Here is an 18,407-nt window from a genome sequence, read left to right as displayed (position 1 = left end):
ATTTCCTAAATCACTCATGAATATATTTCCATATGCACTAACAGCCAGATTATTTCAAGTATGCCCCATCTTGTCTACCACATCAAGATTTACGGAAAAAGAGAAGCTGAGGATGTGGGTGGAGGTGGGAGAGAACATGCCCCCTGGGCCAGTAGCTTGAGTTCACAAGTTTAACATTTCCATGCTAGCCCTATAGCCAAATATCAATCTTTCCATTTCTTCTGCAAAATAAATAACAATACCTAAAACATAAAAACACTGCCTCTTTATTTTCAGACCAATCCTTCAGCAAAATAAGCCTTTGGGGAGAACATGAGACCTTCAATTTTGCATCTAAAATAGACACTCCTAGGCTACTAGGAATTCTGTGTTTGACCTAGTCCCAACCACTACAGATACAGTACAAACTAAGAAAATATTTTTTTTATTCTTTACTGCAAAAGGAGCAGAATTCTCTCGCATTTCTGAAGGTTTTATAAATCAGGAGAGCAGACACCAGAATGGTGAAGGCTGACACATAAAAGGGTGTTATAGAAATATTCGAGAATTGGTAATATAAGACTGATGGAAAATTTATTATTTTAGCATATGGGGAATTGCCAGAATATATATTAAAATCTAAGTAGGATATGTAAAAATTGGTGGGTGGGTGGATGTACAGAAATGTAGTCTGAAGTGAAAACACTCAATTCTCTGCTTCGGTCTGTTCATTTCCCCCCAGGGTAATATGCAAGAGTTCAGTCTCTGACTCTGCAGGCAGGGGTTTGAATTCCAGCTTGACTTCCCTTTGTTAGCGGTGACCCCTGAGCAAAATTCTCAGCCTGTCTTAGTCTCTCTTTACTGTTCTGTGAAATAAGGATGATAATCCTCACTTTACTAGGTAGCATTATAAGGACTTAAAGAGACCATTCTACAATACATTAACACAGTGCCTAATGCCGAGTAAGCACTCATACATGCTAGCAAGGCTACATTAATTTGTTCATATACTTAAAACAAAATGGAAGAGGGAAGTGAATGTGATTTGCCCAAAGTCGTAACGGACTGTAACAGATACTAGACATAATACTACTCAGAAAGCCTACAGCCTTGCCTTATATTCAGTAAGGTTCCCAGAGTATCTTTTGCAGTGTGTATTTGAGACTAGAAAATATATCTCTTTTAACCCCCTTTTCCACCAAGGATTGCTAAGGACCTGTTGGATCTGCAGCAATTCTGCCTCAGGACCCTCCACCTCTCTCATCTACCCCATAGTATCCTTGTCTATCCTCACCCACTATCAGCGTATACACATTTTATCACCTAGGAAAAGCAATGGAAAGAGCATTTACACACTTTGTCTCGCTGGCTTGCCTTGATGAATTGAACCATTTTGGAATCTCACAAACCTGTGAACCGCATCCTTCTTTAATGCACTGGGCATCAAAAGAAAGAGAAAGCAAGGAAAACAAAAAGAAAAAAAAAAGGTAGTCATTATTGGGAGCTTCTTATCTTCCAAGCAATGAGGTAAGAGCTTCCTTTGCATCATCTCTTCCAGTATCCTCAACAATCCCACCCAAAGTTCCCCCTATTTTGAATTTGAAAATTAAACTAAACATCTCAATAATATTAAAAATAAAAACTAGATTTCAGTACCATTCCATTTTAAAGATGATGAACCTTCGGTCCAAAGTCAAACAGCTCATGAGTGGTGGTTGGTTGTTTTGAAGTCAGTCTAACTCTAGAATAGAAACTGTTCACCTCTCCCTCTAGAGAACATTAAAGAAATGGGAGGCCCAAGGGACTTAACTATTTATTCTAGGTAGATGCAATGTGTGTCTTTCAAATTGGAACAATTACAGGATAACATTCTAAAAAAATGAGAATTTATTCAGCACAGACTATATCCATACCTGTTCAAGGACAGCATGCGCGCGCACACACACACACACACACACACAAACACACACAAACACACAATCCATGAGGAAGATAAATCAAAGAAGTTATTTGAAGAATATAAATATTGAGGCTTTAGTATTTCAGTTCATTATTTGTGACCTGCTTCTGCCACAAAAGAGAAGTCTTCCACCCAGGTAAACTATCTATTCCCTCCTCTTTGTCTCAATTCAGGCAGTCTCTCTACCTGAATGAGAGTGATAATGATGATGTCAGTGACAACAAACACTAAACAAAAGCTACCATTTATTGAAAGCTTACTTTGCATCAGAACCTATATGCTAAGAGTTTTATGTGCATGATCTCATTTAATGGTCAGCAGCAATGAAGAGTAATAGCAACTGTTCCCTTCATTTTACAGACAATGAATCTGAGATTTAAATAGGATAAGTAACATATTAAGGTCACACATGAAGTTAGGGTCAAAGATGGGACCAACTGCCAGAAACCATAACCTCTATGTGTCACACGCTGTATACTTCACTGTCCTTATCATCCTTTTCACCTAACGCTGGAATTCTTGAACTTCAGTGAACATGAGAATCACTTGTGCAACTTGTCAAAACAGCCTGCTGTCCCCACTCTCTGTTACTCAGTAAGTCAAGGGTAGGAAGAAGACAAGAATCTACATTTCTTGTCTTCTCCCTACATTCCCTCCCTGCCTTCCTCCCTCCATCCAAGTGGTGCTGATACTGCTGGTCGTAGGACCATACTTTAAGAACCATTGATCTAATAAAATCTTCTGTGTTTTTCCACCTGTCAATTGGATAATGCTAGCACCAAACTCACAGAGATAAGGTGAGGATTTAAATACGTAGTGCACAGAAAGCTCTTAGAGCTAGCCCCCCAGGCAGAGTAAATGATCTACATATTGTGGTGTTGGTCATTATTGTTGTTTTTATTGTTTAAGGCCAAGTTCAAATTTTCTAAACAAACTAACCAGAATAATTTTCCTTTCTACATCTTAATATTGTCTTTGTGCCATTTCACATCAGTGATTACATTTTACTGTACGTTGTATATATAGATGGTTAGCTCTCATGATATATTGCCAACACTATAAGGCAGCAAATAATGCCAATTTATATTGTTTTCCTATCTTCCATAGTGCCTAGCACAGTGCTCCACAAGTATTTATTAAATTGTTCATTGCTTAATAATTAAATGACTCAAAAGCAGAGAGTGAATCTAGAAGATATTTAAATTATACTATTAGAATCAATTTAGCAGAAGATTTAGTAAGATCCCTTAGGTCTCCTGATTCAGACTCTAATGCCAGCCCTCAGTTTGTTGCACAGACCTAGATATAGCCATGGAAGAGGAGATAAACAGCCAATGTAATTACAGTGACATAATGGTTACACTTTTATAGCTGAGGGGAGCAGCAAATAGGATTTTAAAAATCAAATTAAAACTGTCATTCCACAACATTAAGTTTCCAGAATTTTCATTTTTTAATATTAATGATTTTTTCTTCAAAAAGGAACAAACAATGCTAATTCTACTGCTACAATACTGTTAATGAAGAAATAAAGAATAATTTATCATTGCATAATTAACACAGTACAGTTAAGCATGTTTTAATGATTTTGTATAATGGCCTCTCATAACTAGATGATACTTGTTAGTCATAGTGGGAAAGAAAACTATCCAAAGGAATCATTAATAAAGATGGATAAACTGACCAGGTATTTATTTCATTCCTTTATATATATAAAGTGTTTACAAGATTTCTTGGTGTATTTTGGTATTGTTTTATTCCTGAGTCTGTAGGTGACCAGATGGTTAATAAAACATTTTAACTGGTTCAAGAAATAAAAAGGTAAGGAATAAGAGGCTACAAATGCAACCCATGGAAATCAACAGGCTTTCCTCTTCTTTGTTTCCAAACGGTACTGACTCTCAACTTTGCAGGTGCATGAGATTTTTACGGTGGTAGAATGTTGTTACATTTAGCCATCTATAATACTTTAAAATCAACAGAAATTAGTGAAGAAATTTATTGGAATTTTCTCTTTAAAATATTTTAGGGGCCAAGAAATAAACATCAAAGAAAATGAGTTAAGGGTAATAAACATGGTAATAAACATGATCTTATTACTACTCTTTCTTTTGATAGTGTTAGCAAAAATAGATTCTTTGAGTTATTGGAGATTGTATCTCTAACAAACACTGCAAAAATTTCCACATCTACATTTGATCAAAGCAGGTGCATGTGCATATTCATGTTTGAGTTATGGGGGTAGGAGAGTGAAGAGGCGGAGTGGACAGAGTTGCCTTTTGCCCACTGGAGAGGTTTCAAACAAGTGACCTACAGGCCACATCCAGCCTGAAGAAACATTTGTTTGACACATATATTACTTAAATCATATTTTAGCTAGTGTTCAACATATGCAAATTGAGAAATTATACTTATAAAATATATATTTCCAGCTGCTCTTTAGAAATCAGATCATTTAGCTACACTGAACCCATACCATACAATCTGTAGAACAGTGTCAGGGGCTGTCCCCTTTCAGCAGGACTTGTGTCTCCAGATCTCTAGTTGTATATATTCTCTATGGTCTGACACTCAAGCCTATTTCATCATTTATATTACCTGCTTGACTCCTGTTGACATTTACATTTTTTACACGGAGCTACTATATCTCTAGCATAGTGGTTCTCAAAGCATCATCCCTAGACCAGTAGCATCAGCATCACCTGTGAATTTGTTGGAAATATAAATTCTCAGCCCTATCCCAGACCTACTGACTCAGAAACTCTAGAGATAGGACCCATCACTCTGTGTTTAGCAAGCCCTGCAGGTGATTCTGATAGCCATTTAAGTTTGAGAATCACTAGTCTAGCACATTCCTCTTGCATATCTGAGCTTTGAGATGCTTATTTATTCTGGGCCTGCTTTCATATCCAGAAACTGTGAAGGATCAATAGCGGTGGGGACATTACCAAAACCCTTTTTGTTCTTGTCAGTTGAAGCAAAATTTTTACTGCACAAATTGAAACAGAGGGGCAGAGAGTAATCTCATGAGTGAAGCCACAACCTTTTATAGCTTAGATTTTCTGTATTCTATATCAGTTGAAATTTAATAGAGGGTTAGGATGATCAAGTTCCATCCATGGCTATACATATTGCTAAGTGGCAAGGTGTTTTCATGACAGAAGGAAGCTAAGGGGGAAAGGAAGAGCCTGTTTTTGATATTATAGAATTCTAAACAGCAAAGTCTAAGACAAAAATGTTTTGTAGCATTTCCGTATTACTGCCTCTACCTCCCTATAGGCTAAGCACAGAGCTGACAGCAGGGGATGACACAAGAATGGGGAACACAAGGGTGGTTCATTCAGGAGACAACTATGCAAACAAGACTGCCACAGTATCTGACCACCTCTATGAGCAGTGGAGCTGACATCAGCAGCCACGTTCTCTGGACTTTTTATTACATTAGGAAATGTAAGTCCTATTTTTTTAAGGGTCTTTCATTTGAGTTTTAGTTGCAGCTTTAGTTGCATACCATTCCTAACTGGTATGGCCACTGCATCCACCATATACTTGAAAAAAAAAGATTTAAAAATTTGCATACGCAAACCATATAAAACATACTATCTCCAAATTATGGTCAGTAAAAGACTATGGAATTTCCTCTTTTTTTTTTTTCTTCAAAGTATCAGTATCAAGTTTCAAAGGGCATTCTTAATTTCTTGCTTTGTGAAATATGGAAAACAAGAGTGTATCTCTCTTCACCTCACCTTGGCTCACAATTTCATTCATTTTGGCCACATAATCTCTTAGTCTTCATCTTTCAAAATGCAACAGTATAATCTAGGCAATCCATACACAAACTCATTCTTATAGATCTTAACGATTACTCTTCTTTGATCTTTTCTAGCTCCTTTTTGTCATTCTTGGCAATATTTTTTAAGATTTTATTTATTTATTTATTTATTTATTTATTTATTTATTTATTTATTTATTTATTCATGAGAGACAGAGAGAGAGAGGCAGAGACACAACCAGAGAAGGAAGCAGACTCCATGCAGGGAGCCCAATGTGGGACTCGATTCCAGGACTCCAAGATCATGCCCTGGGCCAAAGGCAGATGCTCAATCGCTGAGCCACCCAGGTGTCCCTCTTGGCAAGTTTTAATTATTACATTACTCTGTACTTCTGTGTACTCCATATTTTTTCTATTTTATTTATGACATATTTACATCTTACTGGTTCATTTAACTATAGCATAAAGCGGAGGAAAGAGTTTATAATTGTGAACATTTTCCCAACTCACTTTCTAATATGTTTCTGAATTTTCTTGGTTTAATTTTCATTTTTCTATAACGAAACTCTTCATTTTTTTAGTCACCTGGTTGCTTTGTTTTGTTTTGCCTCAATTAATTTGGCATTTCACCCTCAGAAAATATTAGATACTTGTGATTTGATTATTTTCTTTCCAAATAATACATTCCTCACCAACTCTTGTCCTACTAAAACAAAGTAGGATATAACCAAAATCTTAGCTACAGGGATATGTGTTGCAATACTGTTTATAATAACCAAGTGTTTGGAAACAATTGGTTGTCCAAAAATGAATTAATCAATTATAATACCTTACACAGTGCAATCTTCAAATGGGATGCAATGAGATGTATCTGTATATATGGCTAGTGGAAAAAGGATACAAGACATTACATAGGGTCTGATCTTAGTTTATGGTGGGGCCATAAAGGAAAGTTGTATTATCTTTTTTGCATATTCTATTTTATCTATATAACCCAATTTATTGATATGGTACCTTAAGCTCTTCCATCAAAATCTTGATCTATATGCCTGTCAAATAGAAAGATCTCATCTCAGTATGGTGATGCATGAGAAAGGAACACAATTTTTTTTAACTCTGAAAATATTGAAGAAAAATGTAGATATCTTTACTGAAATGTCTTCAGAGTATATGGAAGAATTAATGAAAAATTGCATTCAGCAAACCGCCTTATCTTTTCACACAGGAAAACTTCCTAAAAGTTGTTTTACCACTCGATCTCCCCCAAATCTCACACCACATAGCAGCTACTCCACTTCTTATTTTCTTTCTTCTAAAGTCCTCCAAAACTTCACTCCTTATCTCTGTGTTAGTTTTTCCTCTTCTCCTAATGTCCCCTTCCCTTCCTAGCTACTTTTTCACTAAGTAAATCAACCTATATATATCAGTTTCTTTCTGTTTAGTCTACTTATATCTCCACAAATTTGGTAAAGAAGCAGTCAGATAAAAGACCTCCCTTAACAGTGTGGCAGGAAGGGGACAGGAAGACAAAGAATAAATTGCATTGGTTCTTCAACATCTGTATTATACTTTACTAATGGCCCTTATATTACATTATACTTTGGGGTTAATACAATACTTTAATTTTGGTCCCAATTACAACTTCTATAAACATCTATTACCTTTATAATCAGTTTGAAAAAAAGATAAATGCCAGCAGCAGAAATTCCCTGGCAGTTTCCATTATTCCCACCGCTCTATTAAGGGAAGTGCCCATCATCTCCATCCTTTTGTTTCTTTGCTTTGAATTGGTTACTCCTGACAAAGCATGCTCAACCAATGAATTTTATTTCTCAACCACTGGAGAGGTGTTTTAACTCTGCAAAGTTTTAACTCACCCATTGCCAAGGGTCACTAACCCAGAATGCCTGTCACATTGGTAGCCAGGGACTATGTGAATATCAAAACCACATAGACAATATCCAGCTCATTCACTTGCATCTCAGGCAGTGCAAACAGGCCAGCTCCAGAAAACATACCCAGAGGCACTTCATCACATACAAGGTAGACACCAGTTAGTGTAGGATCACTTCCAAAAACCGAAAACCAAAGCCAAAGCTAAAGCCAAAAGAATGCATAATGAATGGGAATAAAGAACATTTAACAAAACAGCAATCACAAGCCTCATCAAGTTTCCCAAGACATTTTAGGAACTGCCATTAAAAACTCATTGTTTCCAAACATCTCTTTAATAATCCTAAGTTCCAAACAATTCTGCAGAGAAACAAAGTTGTGATAGCATGTGCCTCAATGGCATCACCATATATATCTAATGAAGAACAAGCAAAGCACAAAATAAAAATAAAACTTAAATCACACCAGATCTCAACTTTCAGACACATATACCTCAGAGATATTGTTTCATTTAAATCAACACTGCCATATTCTATATTTGCTAGTTGGAGGTTTTTGCCTTAACTGAAACAGCCTACAGTTTCTTGTTTTCTCAAAAAACTTTTACTTCTTATATGTGGACAAACCTCAAACAAATGTAGCTATAAACATCAAAGTAGCAAATAATTGAAATCTATTTGAAATAGAAAGAATGTATAAGGGATGCTTGGGTGGCTCAGTGGTTTAGCGCCTGCCTTTGGCCCAGGGTGTTATCCTAGAGTCCCTGGATGGAGTCCCACATCGAGCTCCCTGTGTAGAGCCTGCTTCTCCCTCTGCCTATGTCTCTGGCTCACTCTCTCTCTCTTTCTCTTTCTCTGCCTCTCATGAATAAATAAATAAAATCTTAGAAAGAAAGAAAAGAAAGAAAGAAGAAAGAAAGAAAGAAAGAAAGAAAGAAAGAAGAAAGAAAGAATGTATAAGTGCCAATGGTTTGCATAAAGCTCAAAGAAAAACATACCTAGAAGAAAAAGAGAACAGGACTTTATAGTCTGCTTGTCATTCCCAATTAGTGCCAATTCCCTAAACTATTTCATTCATTCTTGCAAAGATAAGTGCTTTTAAATGGGAAACATGCCTTAAAGAAAGAACATGGCTTTTAGCAATCACCCTTTGGAAATAGGACCTTCATAATGGTGTAATTTTTGGTACATTAAATAAAAGTCCTCATTTACAATCATCTAGAAAAAGAAGGATTTTAGTCTTTATTCTAAATGTGGAAAAGATTACAAAGAAATAAAGTTTGCCATTCAAGAGTTTGCAATTTGCAAGTGTCAATAAATATTATTAAAATTCTTTTAATAATTCTCCATTTCTTCTGCAATTTGACAGACCTACGAACTACGATTTTGAGTGCAGAGCTCAAGACATCAGAAAAAGAACTTTCATAGCACAGAATATTTAACCACATGGAATAAACAAAAATAAATAATTTCTTAGTAGGTACAAATGATTTCTTATCACATCTAAACTCACTCATTACGATGGCTTAAGAGGAACTAGTTAATCTAGTATCTCTGTTCGCACATCATCAGCCATACTGACTCCACTCTGGACACAAGCGTTTTTTCTTTCTGTTCCTTGAACCAGCCAAGGACACTCTCTCATAGTGCATTAGCACTTGCTGCTCCCACTTCCTAAAGGGGTCTGACCTCAGAGCTATATGTATGGTAGCCCTTGGACTTCTCAGCATTCAGCTCTCAGCTCACATGACCCCTATACAGAAAGACCTTCCTGGATTGCCTTATCTAAATTCAACACTCACTCATTACTTCCTTTAGAGAGTCTTTTTTTTTTTAATTATTATTACTTCATCAGTAGGAGTCATTACTCTCCCTATAATGCACCTTATATTTCTTTCTATTTATTTCTGAGATCTCTCTCTCTCTCTTTCTCTGTCTCTCTGTCCCTTTTTTTTTTTTTTTTGTAATGTAACTTCCATGAGAGATAAAGACTTATATTTCCCAAGGCCAGTAAATACTTGCAGACTGCATGAGAGAAGGTAGAGAAATTTAAGACAAGGGCTGGTTAATCGGCTGACCCAGATAGAATCTCCTCTATTCTGGAAGTAGGATAGCTGGATGAAGGAATGACTTTGACACAGATGCATAATAGAGAGCTTCCATTTCATCTCCATGTGGAGCACAGCAGGGAGGAGAGCCCTTTCTCTACGCATTCAGCACTAAACATGGTTCTGACACAAATGGCTTTCTTCCTGAGCTTTGTTTGAAGACTTTGAATGAGGCAACTCTTAGGTGGGAAAGATCTGAAGAAGCAGATGTTCCTGAAACTGCCCTTTCTCTCTTGTCACCCTTTCTCTCCCTGGTTCTGCACACTTTTACTGTGATCCTTGGAAGCTCGGAAGTTCATGGTCACCATGCCAGCTGATCTTTAGGAGTGTAAACTGTTCTCTGGTTAATCCTCACTGAAGTGTAGAACATGTCTTTTCTTTTCCCTATATGTCAATCAAGCAACTTGTACTAAAAATCTCAGAGAAAGGAAAAGCAAGAGATAAAATAATTTGCCAACTTTATTTTAAAATGATTTGGCAGGCAAGCTTTAAATGTGACTATCCAAGTTCCTGTCCCTTGTATATAATCCCATCTAAGGAAGAAAAAGTAGACATCATGGTCATAGCAGAATCTTCAAAGTTTTAGCTTGCATTAAATTTAGATTGTTGTTAATTCTAGAATATTGATTTGAGGTCAGGCATTCAACAAGCATTTAAAGAGCACCAACTACATTCCTCAGTAAATGTAAACAGTTATAGCTCTGTATGCACAATGTAATTTAATACTAAATAGTGCTTGTAGCTTGAGGAAAGGAATAAATGATAAAGTTTTAGTTAAAGAGCACCAACTAGCTATGTTCTGCTTTTCTCATTAAGATATCAAATCTAAGCCTCAAAGAGGTTAGACACTTACCCAAGCATACACAATAAGACTTCAAGAACAAGGACCCAAACCCATGTCTATCTAACTGCAAAAAGCATGTTTTTTGCATTTATCAAGTTGTCTGCATGATAAGGATATGAACAAGATTATGTAATATTATACTGGATTGAACTTCTTCCCAGAGAGCTATGACACGTGAGGTCAGAGTTAAGCATCCAGCTGAACATATGCAAACACCAAAGTGTCACAAGTGTTGACTTGGCATGAGGTGTTGTGTTAACTCTACTCTAGAGTGATCTAAAGGCAATAATCAGATTGTGTTGAAGGTATACAGAACCAGTATTTAGTTGAACCAATCTAGCAGAGATCACTAGTTGTTGGCCTTGCTCCAGGTTCTCCTCTTCTGCCTCAGTGCACATCTAGATTATCTTTCACAGTCTCCTTTGCATTAGACATGGCTGCATAATTCAGATCTACCAATAGAAGGGGAGTAGAAGTGACATGGACCATTTCCAGGCAAAATCTGTAACAATCTCTTAGATGCTCCTTTCCCTACATAGTTGACCAAAATGGAAGTGATCTTGGAAGATAGGTGTTGAAGATGGCAGAGTTTCTATCAGCCTGGGTCCTTTCTTCCCCTAAAACAGTGCAAAAGAAAATCATCCACTGCTATTCACCCGCCTACTATTGTTAATGAGGAATAAATTATTTATTTGAGCCATTTTACAACAGTAGTTGGCCTACAGCTAGATTCCATCATACTTGTTGAACTATACCAAGGCTAATATTTCCCTTCCCAAGTTTTGGGCTCAGCAGCTCCTCCTCCTCAATACCTTTCTTTATCACCTTTGGCACTTCTATTCTATAGCTTTCTTAGTTTCTGCAAAGTTTTCCCTAACCTCAAAGAGTATATTTCATAGCCTTCTAAAATTTCCTCTTTTGTGTTTCAGAAGCATAGAGCAAATTAACCTTGTGAACTCCTACTTGAGTAGATGCCAGGAGAACTCCATCACACTAGGCCCCCAGAAAAGGCCTGACCTTGGCCCTGAATACATTTTTCCACCTTGTTTAGCTTTCCTGAGCCATCTTGACTGAGAAATTTTCTGTATTTCAAATGTAGACAATGCTTTATCTCTTGTGATGCTAAACTGAGATTTACCTTAGCACATAGTAGGTATGCAAATATTTATCAAATATTGTTTATCCTTTAGGTCTTCAAGAAGATTAAGATAAAATTCCAATGTCATAGCTTTGCACATCAAGATAACATTATGTGTAAAGTGTAACTAACAAACGAAATCTCAAAAATGTATACAATGGACAAAAAAGTCTGTTGCCTCACGAACCATGGTCCAAAGTCAATTAATCAAACTGAACAGTCAGTTAATCAAACTGAAAAACTCACAGGTAAAATTAATAGGGTCATTGAGATGTTCTCCACTTTTTATTAAGATGAGGTAGGTCCAGACACTTGGCCATTTTTTGGCACCCGTGGAGTATACAAACTGGATATCATGAATTTGCCCAAATTGGCTAATCTGAATGCAGTGAGAGAGCCTTATTTTGGGTCCATTCCTCATCATGAACAATTAAACAAAATACTACTTCTTGGCTCCTCTTAATTCCAAGTGAATGAAGGACAGAATGAGACAGTAAAAATATCATCTAACAGCATAGCATATATATAGTATTAGGTATTAGGATGCATTTTAATTGTTTTAATTCTTCATTACTACTGCTAATGTTTGGGTTTGTAGATTTCCCTATAAAATAATGTTGTTTCATTGTTTTATTTATATAGCTTTGCATGCTATCACTCTTCTTGAGTTTAGTTACTTGTTGGAAACCAAAGAACCCTCTCAACTAAAAGCAATTGCAAATATACAGCCAGTTCTCATGCTTCTTTTGCTCTATGGGCACACAGAGCTGGACCTCGGAATTAACTTTTATAATACATTCCTTCTCCTTCCAGATGCTACATTCCTTCTGAATGTATTCAGAATATAAAGATTCTAATCATTGGCACTGTTTCCTATTCAGGGATTTAAAACACCTACAAGCTGAAGTTGTATCCATTGAGAATGGTCCCCACTCTACTTCCATTTCTCATAGTTTATTCTTACTCAGAAGAGAGAACCAATTTGCCTCAATATATCACCATTTGGCCAAATAAACCCCAAACTGTCCAATCAACATAACCTCTCAAGCAAACAAACTAGGAATGGGACTCCTGAAAGAAATATGGCTGGCATTTACATCCATCACCACACTTCTCAGAAGCTGTTCACTAAATCTATTCACTCAGCAGCATTCTTAGAGACTAAAATTTTTGTATTGAGATGCACAATACGACAATCAAATAACAGGTCAACACAGTAAGCTTTTACAATGCAACAGCTTTTCAGAAAGACACGTTTCTCTCTGTACAGGGACTTGCCACAGTGCAGGAACAAGTAAGATGGAATGGTCTCCAATTTCAGATCAGAGAGCAAGAGTGTGTAATACATGTCAGATTCCCCTCACATAATACTTCCATCAAATAAAACCATCTGGATGGCATACTATATATCAGTGCTGTGCAAAAGAATATAATGGGAGCCACAAATGCAAGTCACACATGTAATGTTACATTTTCTGGTAGCCATATTAAAAATTTAAAAAGAACTAGGTAAAATTATTTTAATAATATATTTGGTTTAACCCAACAAATCTACACTACAATAATTTCAATGTGTAATCAGTATTTTAAAATTTGCTAATAGCTATTTTACATTCTTTTTATTCATACTAAGTCCTTATAACCTGTTGCATATTTTATACTCATAGTGCATCTCAACTTGGACTAGCCATATTCCGAATGCTAAATAGTCAAATGTAGCTACCATATTGGACAACCGACTTTACATTTGGGCACATCGTGTGCTACTTTCCTGGAATGATCCCCATTACCATTAATCCTCCACTTAACTAGCTCTATTCACACTCAGAGCTCAGAATTATTTATTCAACACATATTTATTAAGTGGACACAATATTCCAGGTAGTGCTGTAGGGTCAAGGATAAAGAATGGACATGACAAAGTCTTTCTTTCAAAGCATGGAAGTACAAACATTAACCAAGAGAGGCCTTGCCTGATTCCTTGATAGAACATGTCCCTCTGTCACATGTTTTTATAGTGCACACTCTTCCTTCACAGGATGTTTCCTAATTTAAATCATTTGCCAAATATCTACCTTGATAGATTGTAAAGATCCATGAGAGTAAACATAACATCTCACTCATTGTGGCATCTCAAAGCCTACCAAGCACAGTCTGTGCCTGGCATAGAGCAGATGTACCAAAATATTTGTTGAACATAAAGCAGGAGGGAGGAAGAGAAGGAAGTGGGGGGTGGGGGAGGGAAAATGAGAAGGAGGAAGGGAGGAAGGAAGAGAGGTAGAGAGATATACACTTGTAGAAGGTAACTCTGTCAATGATGTTCATTAGCTAAACAGCAGAGTTAACTGCCATAATTTACCATTCTCTACCTTATTTATATTAAGCCCTTTCTGAATTCTCCCAAGTTTCACAGAATCAGTGTTTTATACCTTGTACTTCATTTGCTACTTTCCTGGATTTACTTCGATAATGTTTCAATTCTGGTTGGGTCCTAAAGGTATGTATAAAGGGGCTATATATTTTACAGCCACTCCAGTAAATTTTGAAACCTTGTTTATCTAGTTTATATTGTATCACATGCATTCAAAAGAAGCTGGCTCACTTTACCACTGTCATCTTGCCAAGTATCAACAGAATGGTGACGAGCTGTTCATACCTAGCTCTAATTACAGAGATATGCTGATATTTCTTTCCACTGGCCTATTCACTTTTTACTGACTTAATCAATCACCAGAATTTCTTTTTTAGGCCAGTGATTTTTTTTCATTATTATTTTTTTTAAGTTTTTGCTAGAACATACCATATATGCATATTAGGCACTTTCAAATTTATGTTGCAGTCAAAAACTTCAAAATGTTTTATGACACATATTGGGTTTTTTTTAATCTCTATCCTCTAAACCATATTTTACTCATTGTCTCATTTATGTTAGTGATATTCAGCTAAGTTGGTCAATGTTGAAACTCTCTGCAGCCCTCTGTTCCTAATCTTTCTGTAGAAAGATCAGGGGTTGTCAAAATGTGGTCCAAGTACCAAGAGCATAGACATCACCTGGGAATTTGTTAGAAATACATATCTTCAGGCATCTCCAGACATACCAAATCAGAGAATCTGGGGATGGGGCCCAACAATCTGTTGTTTTATGGAGCTCTGCAGGGGAATCTGGTATACAATCTGATGCAGAGTTTAAAAAGCACTGCTCTCATCCAACCTCTTGCCCTATGCTAGGGTGCAACACTATTAGCAACAAAAGTGAATTAGCCCACTGGGCACTCAGTTTTAGAAATGAAATAGGGTATCATGATATAGAAATGTACTTAGAGAGCATATTTAAATCTTAGAATGATAAAAAAATAAAACTATAAACTAAAATGAAATTTACAAAGAATGGCACAAGCATTAAAAAACAGACCAAAAAAAAAAAAAAAAAAAAAACCTCTTAAATGAAAATCCATCAAATTTCATTGTAAAGGGGAAAAGAAGTCACTGGGGCTATTTTAAAATCTACAACATTTCTGAAATCAGATTCCAAGTTGTCTTTCAGTTTTTGTTTATAGTATTTTTAGATCTCCCTCTGCATGCTATGTTTTCTTTTAGACATACTGCCAACTTTTTGTATCTGTCATCTGGTTTTGAAAATGAGGTTTCTCATCATTTTTTAAGCATTTCACCATTTCAATTGTCACACTAATGCTTGGTACATCTGGAAGTTCCTATGATAGGATGGATTTAGAATCTACATTTAAAAGCGTGTCAAATAATTACCAATATTTAATTTCATGTTCCTTCAGAAAAAAAAAAAATCCATTAGAAGTTCTACAGCTCTTCTTCCGTGCCATCTCCTAAATTAAACTTCATATTAAAAAGACTAGATTCTAGGATTTCTCAGGCTTCACATTTTCAAATTTAAATTCAAAAAAGCAGAAAGAAATGATATGGAATGAAGTAATTTATCCCAGGGGTTTGTTCTTTTTAACTATAAGATAAATCGAGAATCACAAGGGGGGAGAGGAAAGAAAGAATCACATGAGTCGGGCTGGCATCCTCATGTTATTTTTGTATGTGATTACATATTGCTTTGGGGTTTCTATTTCAAGCACTAGTCATTTATTTTTTCCTCCAATACAAATGTATTCTTGATGACTAGGATATCGTTCTAATTATTTTTAATAAAAATCATTTGGCATCCTTGAAATTTTACTGTGTTTCTCCAAAAGATTCAAAATATTAAACAAAAATATCCTTCCATCCACCAACTGCAACATAACTTCAGAAAGTTAATTAATGTCACAAAGGATTAGACTGTGAAGGCTGTTTGGGATGGTAGCAAAAAGCATAAACTTGGAAGTCAAATTGCACAGGTATGAATTCAGTTCTGTCACTTACTCACTAGATGACCTTGAGCAATTCCTCAGACTATGTTTTTTTTTTTTTTTCCCTGCCACAGGTTTATTTGCACAAATAGCACAGGAGGACACCAGGCCCATGCAGACAGAAGCCCAGGGATCATACCAGTCCTTCTGTCCTCACACTGGCAGGCAGAAGCCTCTACACTGAAGCCTTTGTGGGGGCCTGGGCACCTTTGGGAGCCTGCGTTGCAGGAGTCGAAGTAGGAGCTGGAGCTGGGGTCGCAGCTGCAGCCTGGGCCTTAGTTTGAGCCTTGGCCTTGGCCTTTGGCCGGCAGAGCCTGAGACCTTTGGCAATGCAGGCATGAGCACGTTTCCCGAGCTTGGGGTAAGCGATGTAGGCAAGTCGATTGAGCTTGCGGCTGCCGCCCTTTGGAATCTTGGGCTTAGCCTCCTTGGGCTTGACAAGGGCCTTGATAGCCTCAGCACACGCCGTCATGGCCGTGGCATTGTTGGCCCGCATATTCTTCAGGCCCTTCTTGTTGTGCTTCTTGGCAAAGCGCATGTTCCTCAGGAACTTGGGGTCTACCCCCTTAAAAGATTCATATCTTTGTGACCGGGGTTTCTTGATGCCATTTCTGTGCCATTTTCATGACTGGTTGTGTGTGGTGTGGCTCTTGGACTTAGCCATGTCTGTACCAAAGCCCGCGGCTCCCCAAGCACCCTCAGACTCTATGTTTAAAATTTATCATGTATAGCAAATATGTGGAAATTTATCTAGCTCCTTAATTGTTGTTACCAAGGATCAATCAAATCAGCTTGTGTAAAGGGTCTATCATGACACCTAATACATAGTTTTGAATACTTATGTATATTATTTTAATAACTGGTTCATCTCTGAAATGATGCCTTAATAAGAAATTCTTTCAGTTAGGGACAAGTATATTAATGCTTGCTGTCCTGGTGTTAGCTGATTTTCCATAAACTTGTCAAAATAAATGATGGATAGGTGGCTGGACAAATTAGTGGGTGGGTCCAACAACATTAGAGTAGGGAACTTCCTTGAGAAATTCAGGATAAGAAGTACCAGCGATCATCCATTACTATCTACAAGTACCCTCCACCTGCCCCTCTCTTCCAGACCCCACATCTCTAACACAAAACTACTCCCCATCATATGTACATGAGTAAGTAGAGCAGTCCTCACTGCTCAGGAATCTGTGGGCAGCATGCAGTTCTCTCCACCTCACAAAGAATGCTTTGTTATTCCACATGGAATACTTGCCTTCAATTATTTGAAAACATCCCAGAGCTTTAGGCCATGATATGCATCTGTTTAACTTAATCATTTTACCTTTTATTTTTCTTCTTAAATAAATTGAGATTGAGGTATATGTATTTAATATCATAATATGAAAACAAAATAGAATACACTATAAAGAAATGTATAAAGGAATAGAGACAGGTCCAACTGACAATGATTCAACCTGTGATTTTTTGACCTTGGTGCAAAAGCAATACGTATCTGATAAAAACTGTACTTTGAATTTTGATTTTTTTTTCCCCTGGACTAGTGATATGCAGTATGATACTCTTGCCTGATGTTAGACAGTGGCAACAAGCAGCAGCCTCAAGTCAACCTTGCAACTTCCAGAATAAACAACCTATATACTCACAACCATTCACATCTTACTTTCAGTATAGTATTCAATAAATTATATGAGATATTCAACACTTAGCTATAAAATAGATTTTGTGCTAGATGATGGTACCCAACTGTTCTGAGTACGTTTAAGTGGGCTAAGCTAAACTTTGATGTTGAGTAGGTTAGGGGTATTAAATGTATTTATATGTTATTTATAATATATAAAAGTATATATATATACAAATATATTCCTTCATATATTATATATCTATATATGTATAGAAAAGAAGAAACTTCCATATCCCATATGGGAAAGGCATCTAGTTCCAGGAACCAGTTCTACCCCTTCCCAAGCCTCTGGTTACCTGTCCACAGGGGAGGAAGACTAACTCATCTAATTGGTAAAAATAGGAAGAGGAAATGAACAAGGGGAACTCTCTCTCCAGTCATGCCTTGGGGGCCTGGGTCTACCTGTGACTGAGTGCCTGACTTTCACTGGGGGAGGGGAAGTTCAAGGGGTGACATAGAGTGTAATGAAGGTGATATTTTGAGCTCCATTATCTGGTTCTTTCACTGCTGGTTTATACTTCAGCCTGAAAACAGAATGGGGTTATTCTTTGGTCCTTTATATGCCCTTTGTGAAATCCAAATTACTATTCTACAATATACCTATCTCCTAATATGTTGTGAATGTTTTTCCCTGTCATTAAATATTATTTCTTC

At 36.8% G+C, this 18,407-nt stretch overlaps 1 protein-coding gene and 1 pseudogene across 14 annotated transcripts in view; both read right to left on the bottom strand.

Moving 5' to 3' along the window:
• The window catches only part of TENM2 (teneurin transmembrane protein 2), a 3,550,639-nt gene that overhangs the window by 949,608 nt on the left and 2,582,624 nt on the right, over nucleotides 1-18,407 (bottom strand). The gene's annotated exons all lie outside the window — the stretch shown is intronic.
• Nucleotides 16,242-16,730, bottom strand: LOC121486992 (annotated as a pseudogene).

The sequence above is a fragment of the Vulpes lagopus genome, chromosome 3 (genome assembly GCF_018345385.1).
Source record: "Vulpes lagopus strain Blue_001 chromosome 3, ASM1834538v1, whole genome shotgun sequence".
NCBI classification, from domain to species: Eukaryota; Metazoa; Chordata; class Mammalia; order Carnivora; family Canidae; genus Vulpes; species Vulpes lagopus.
This window is presented reverse-complemented; position numbering and strand designations above follow the sequence as displayed.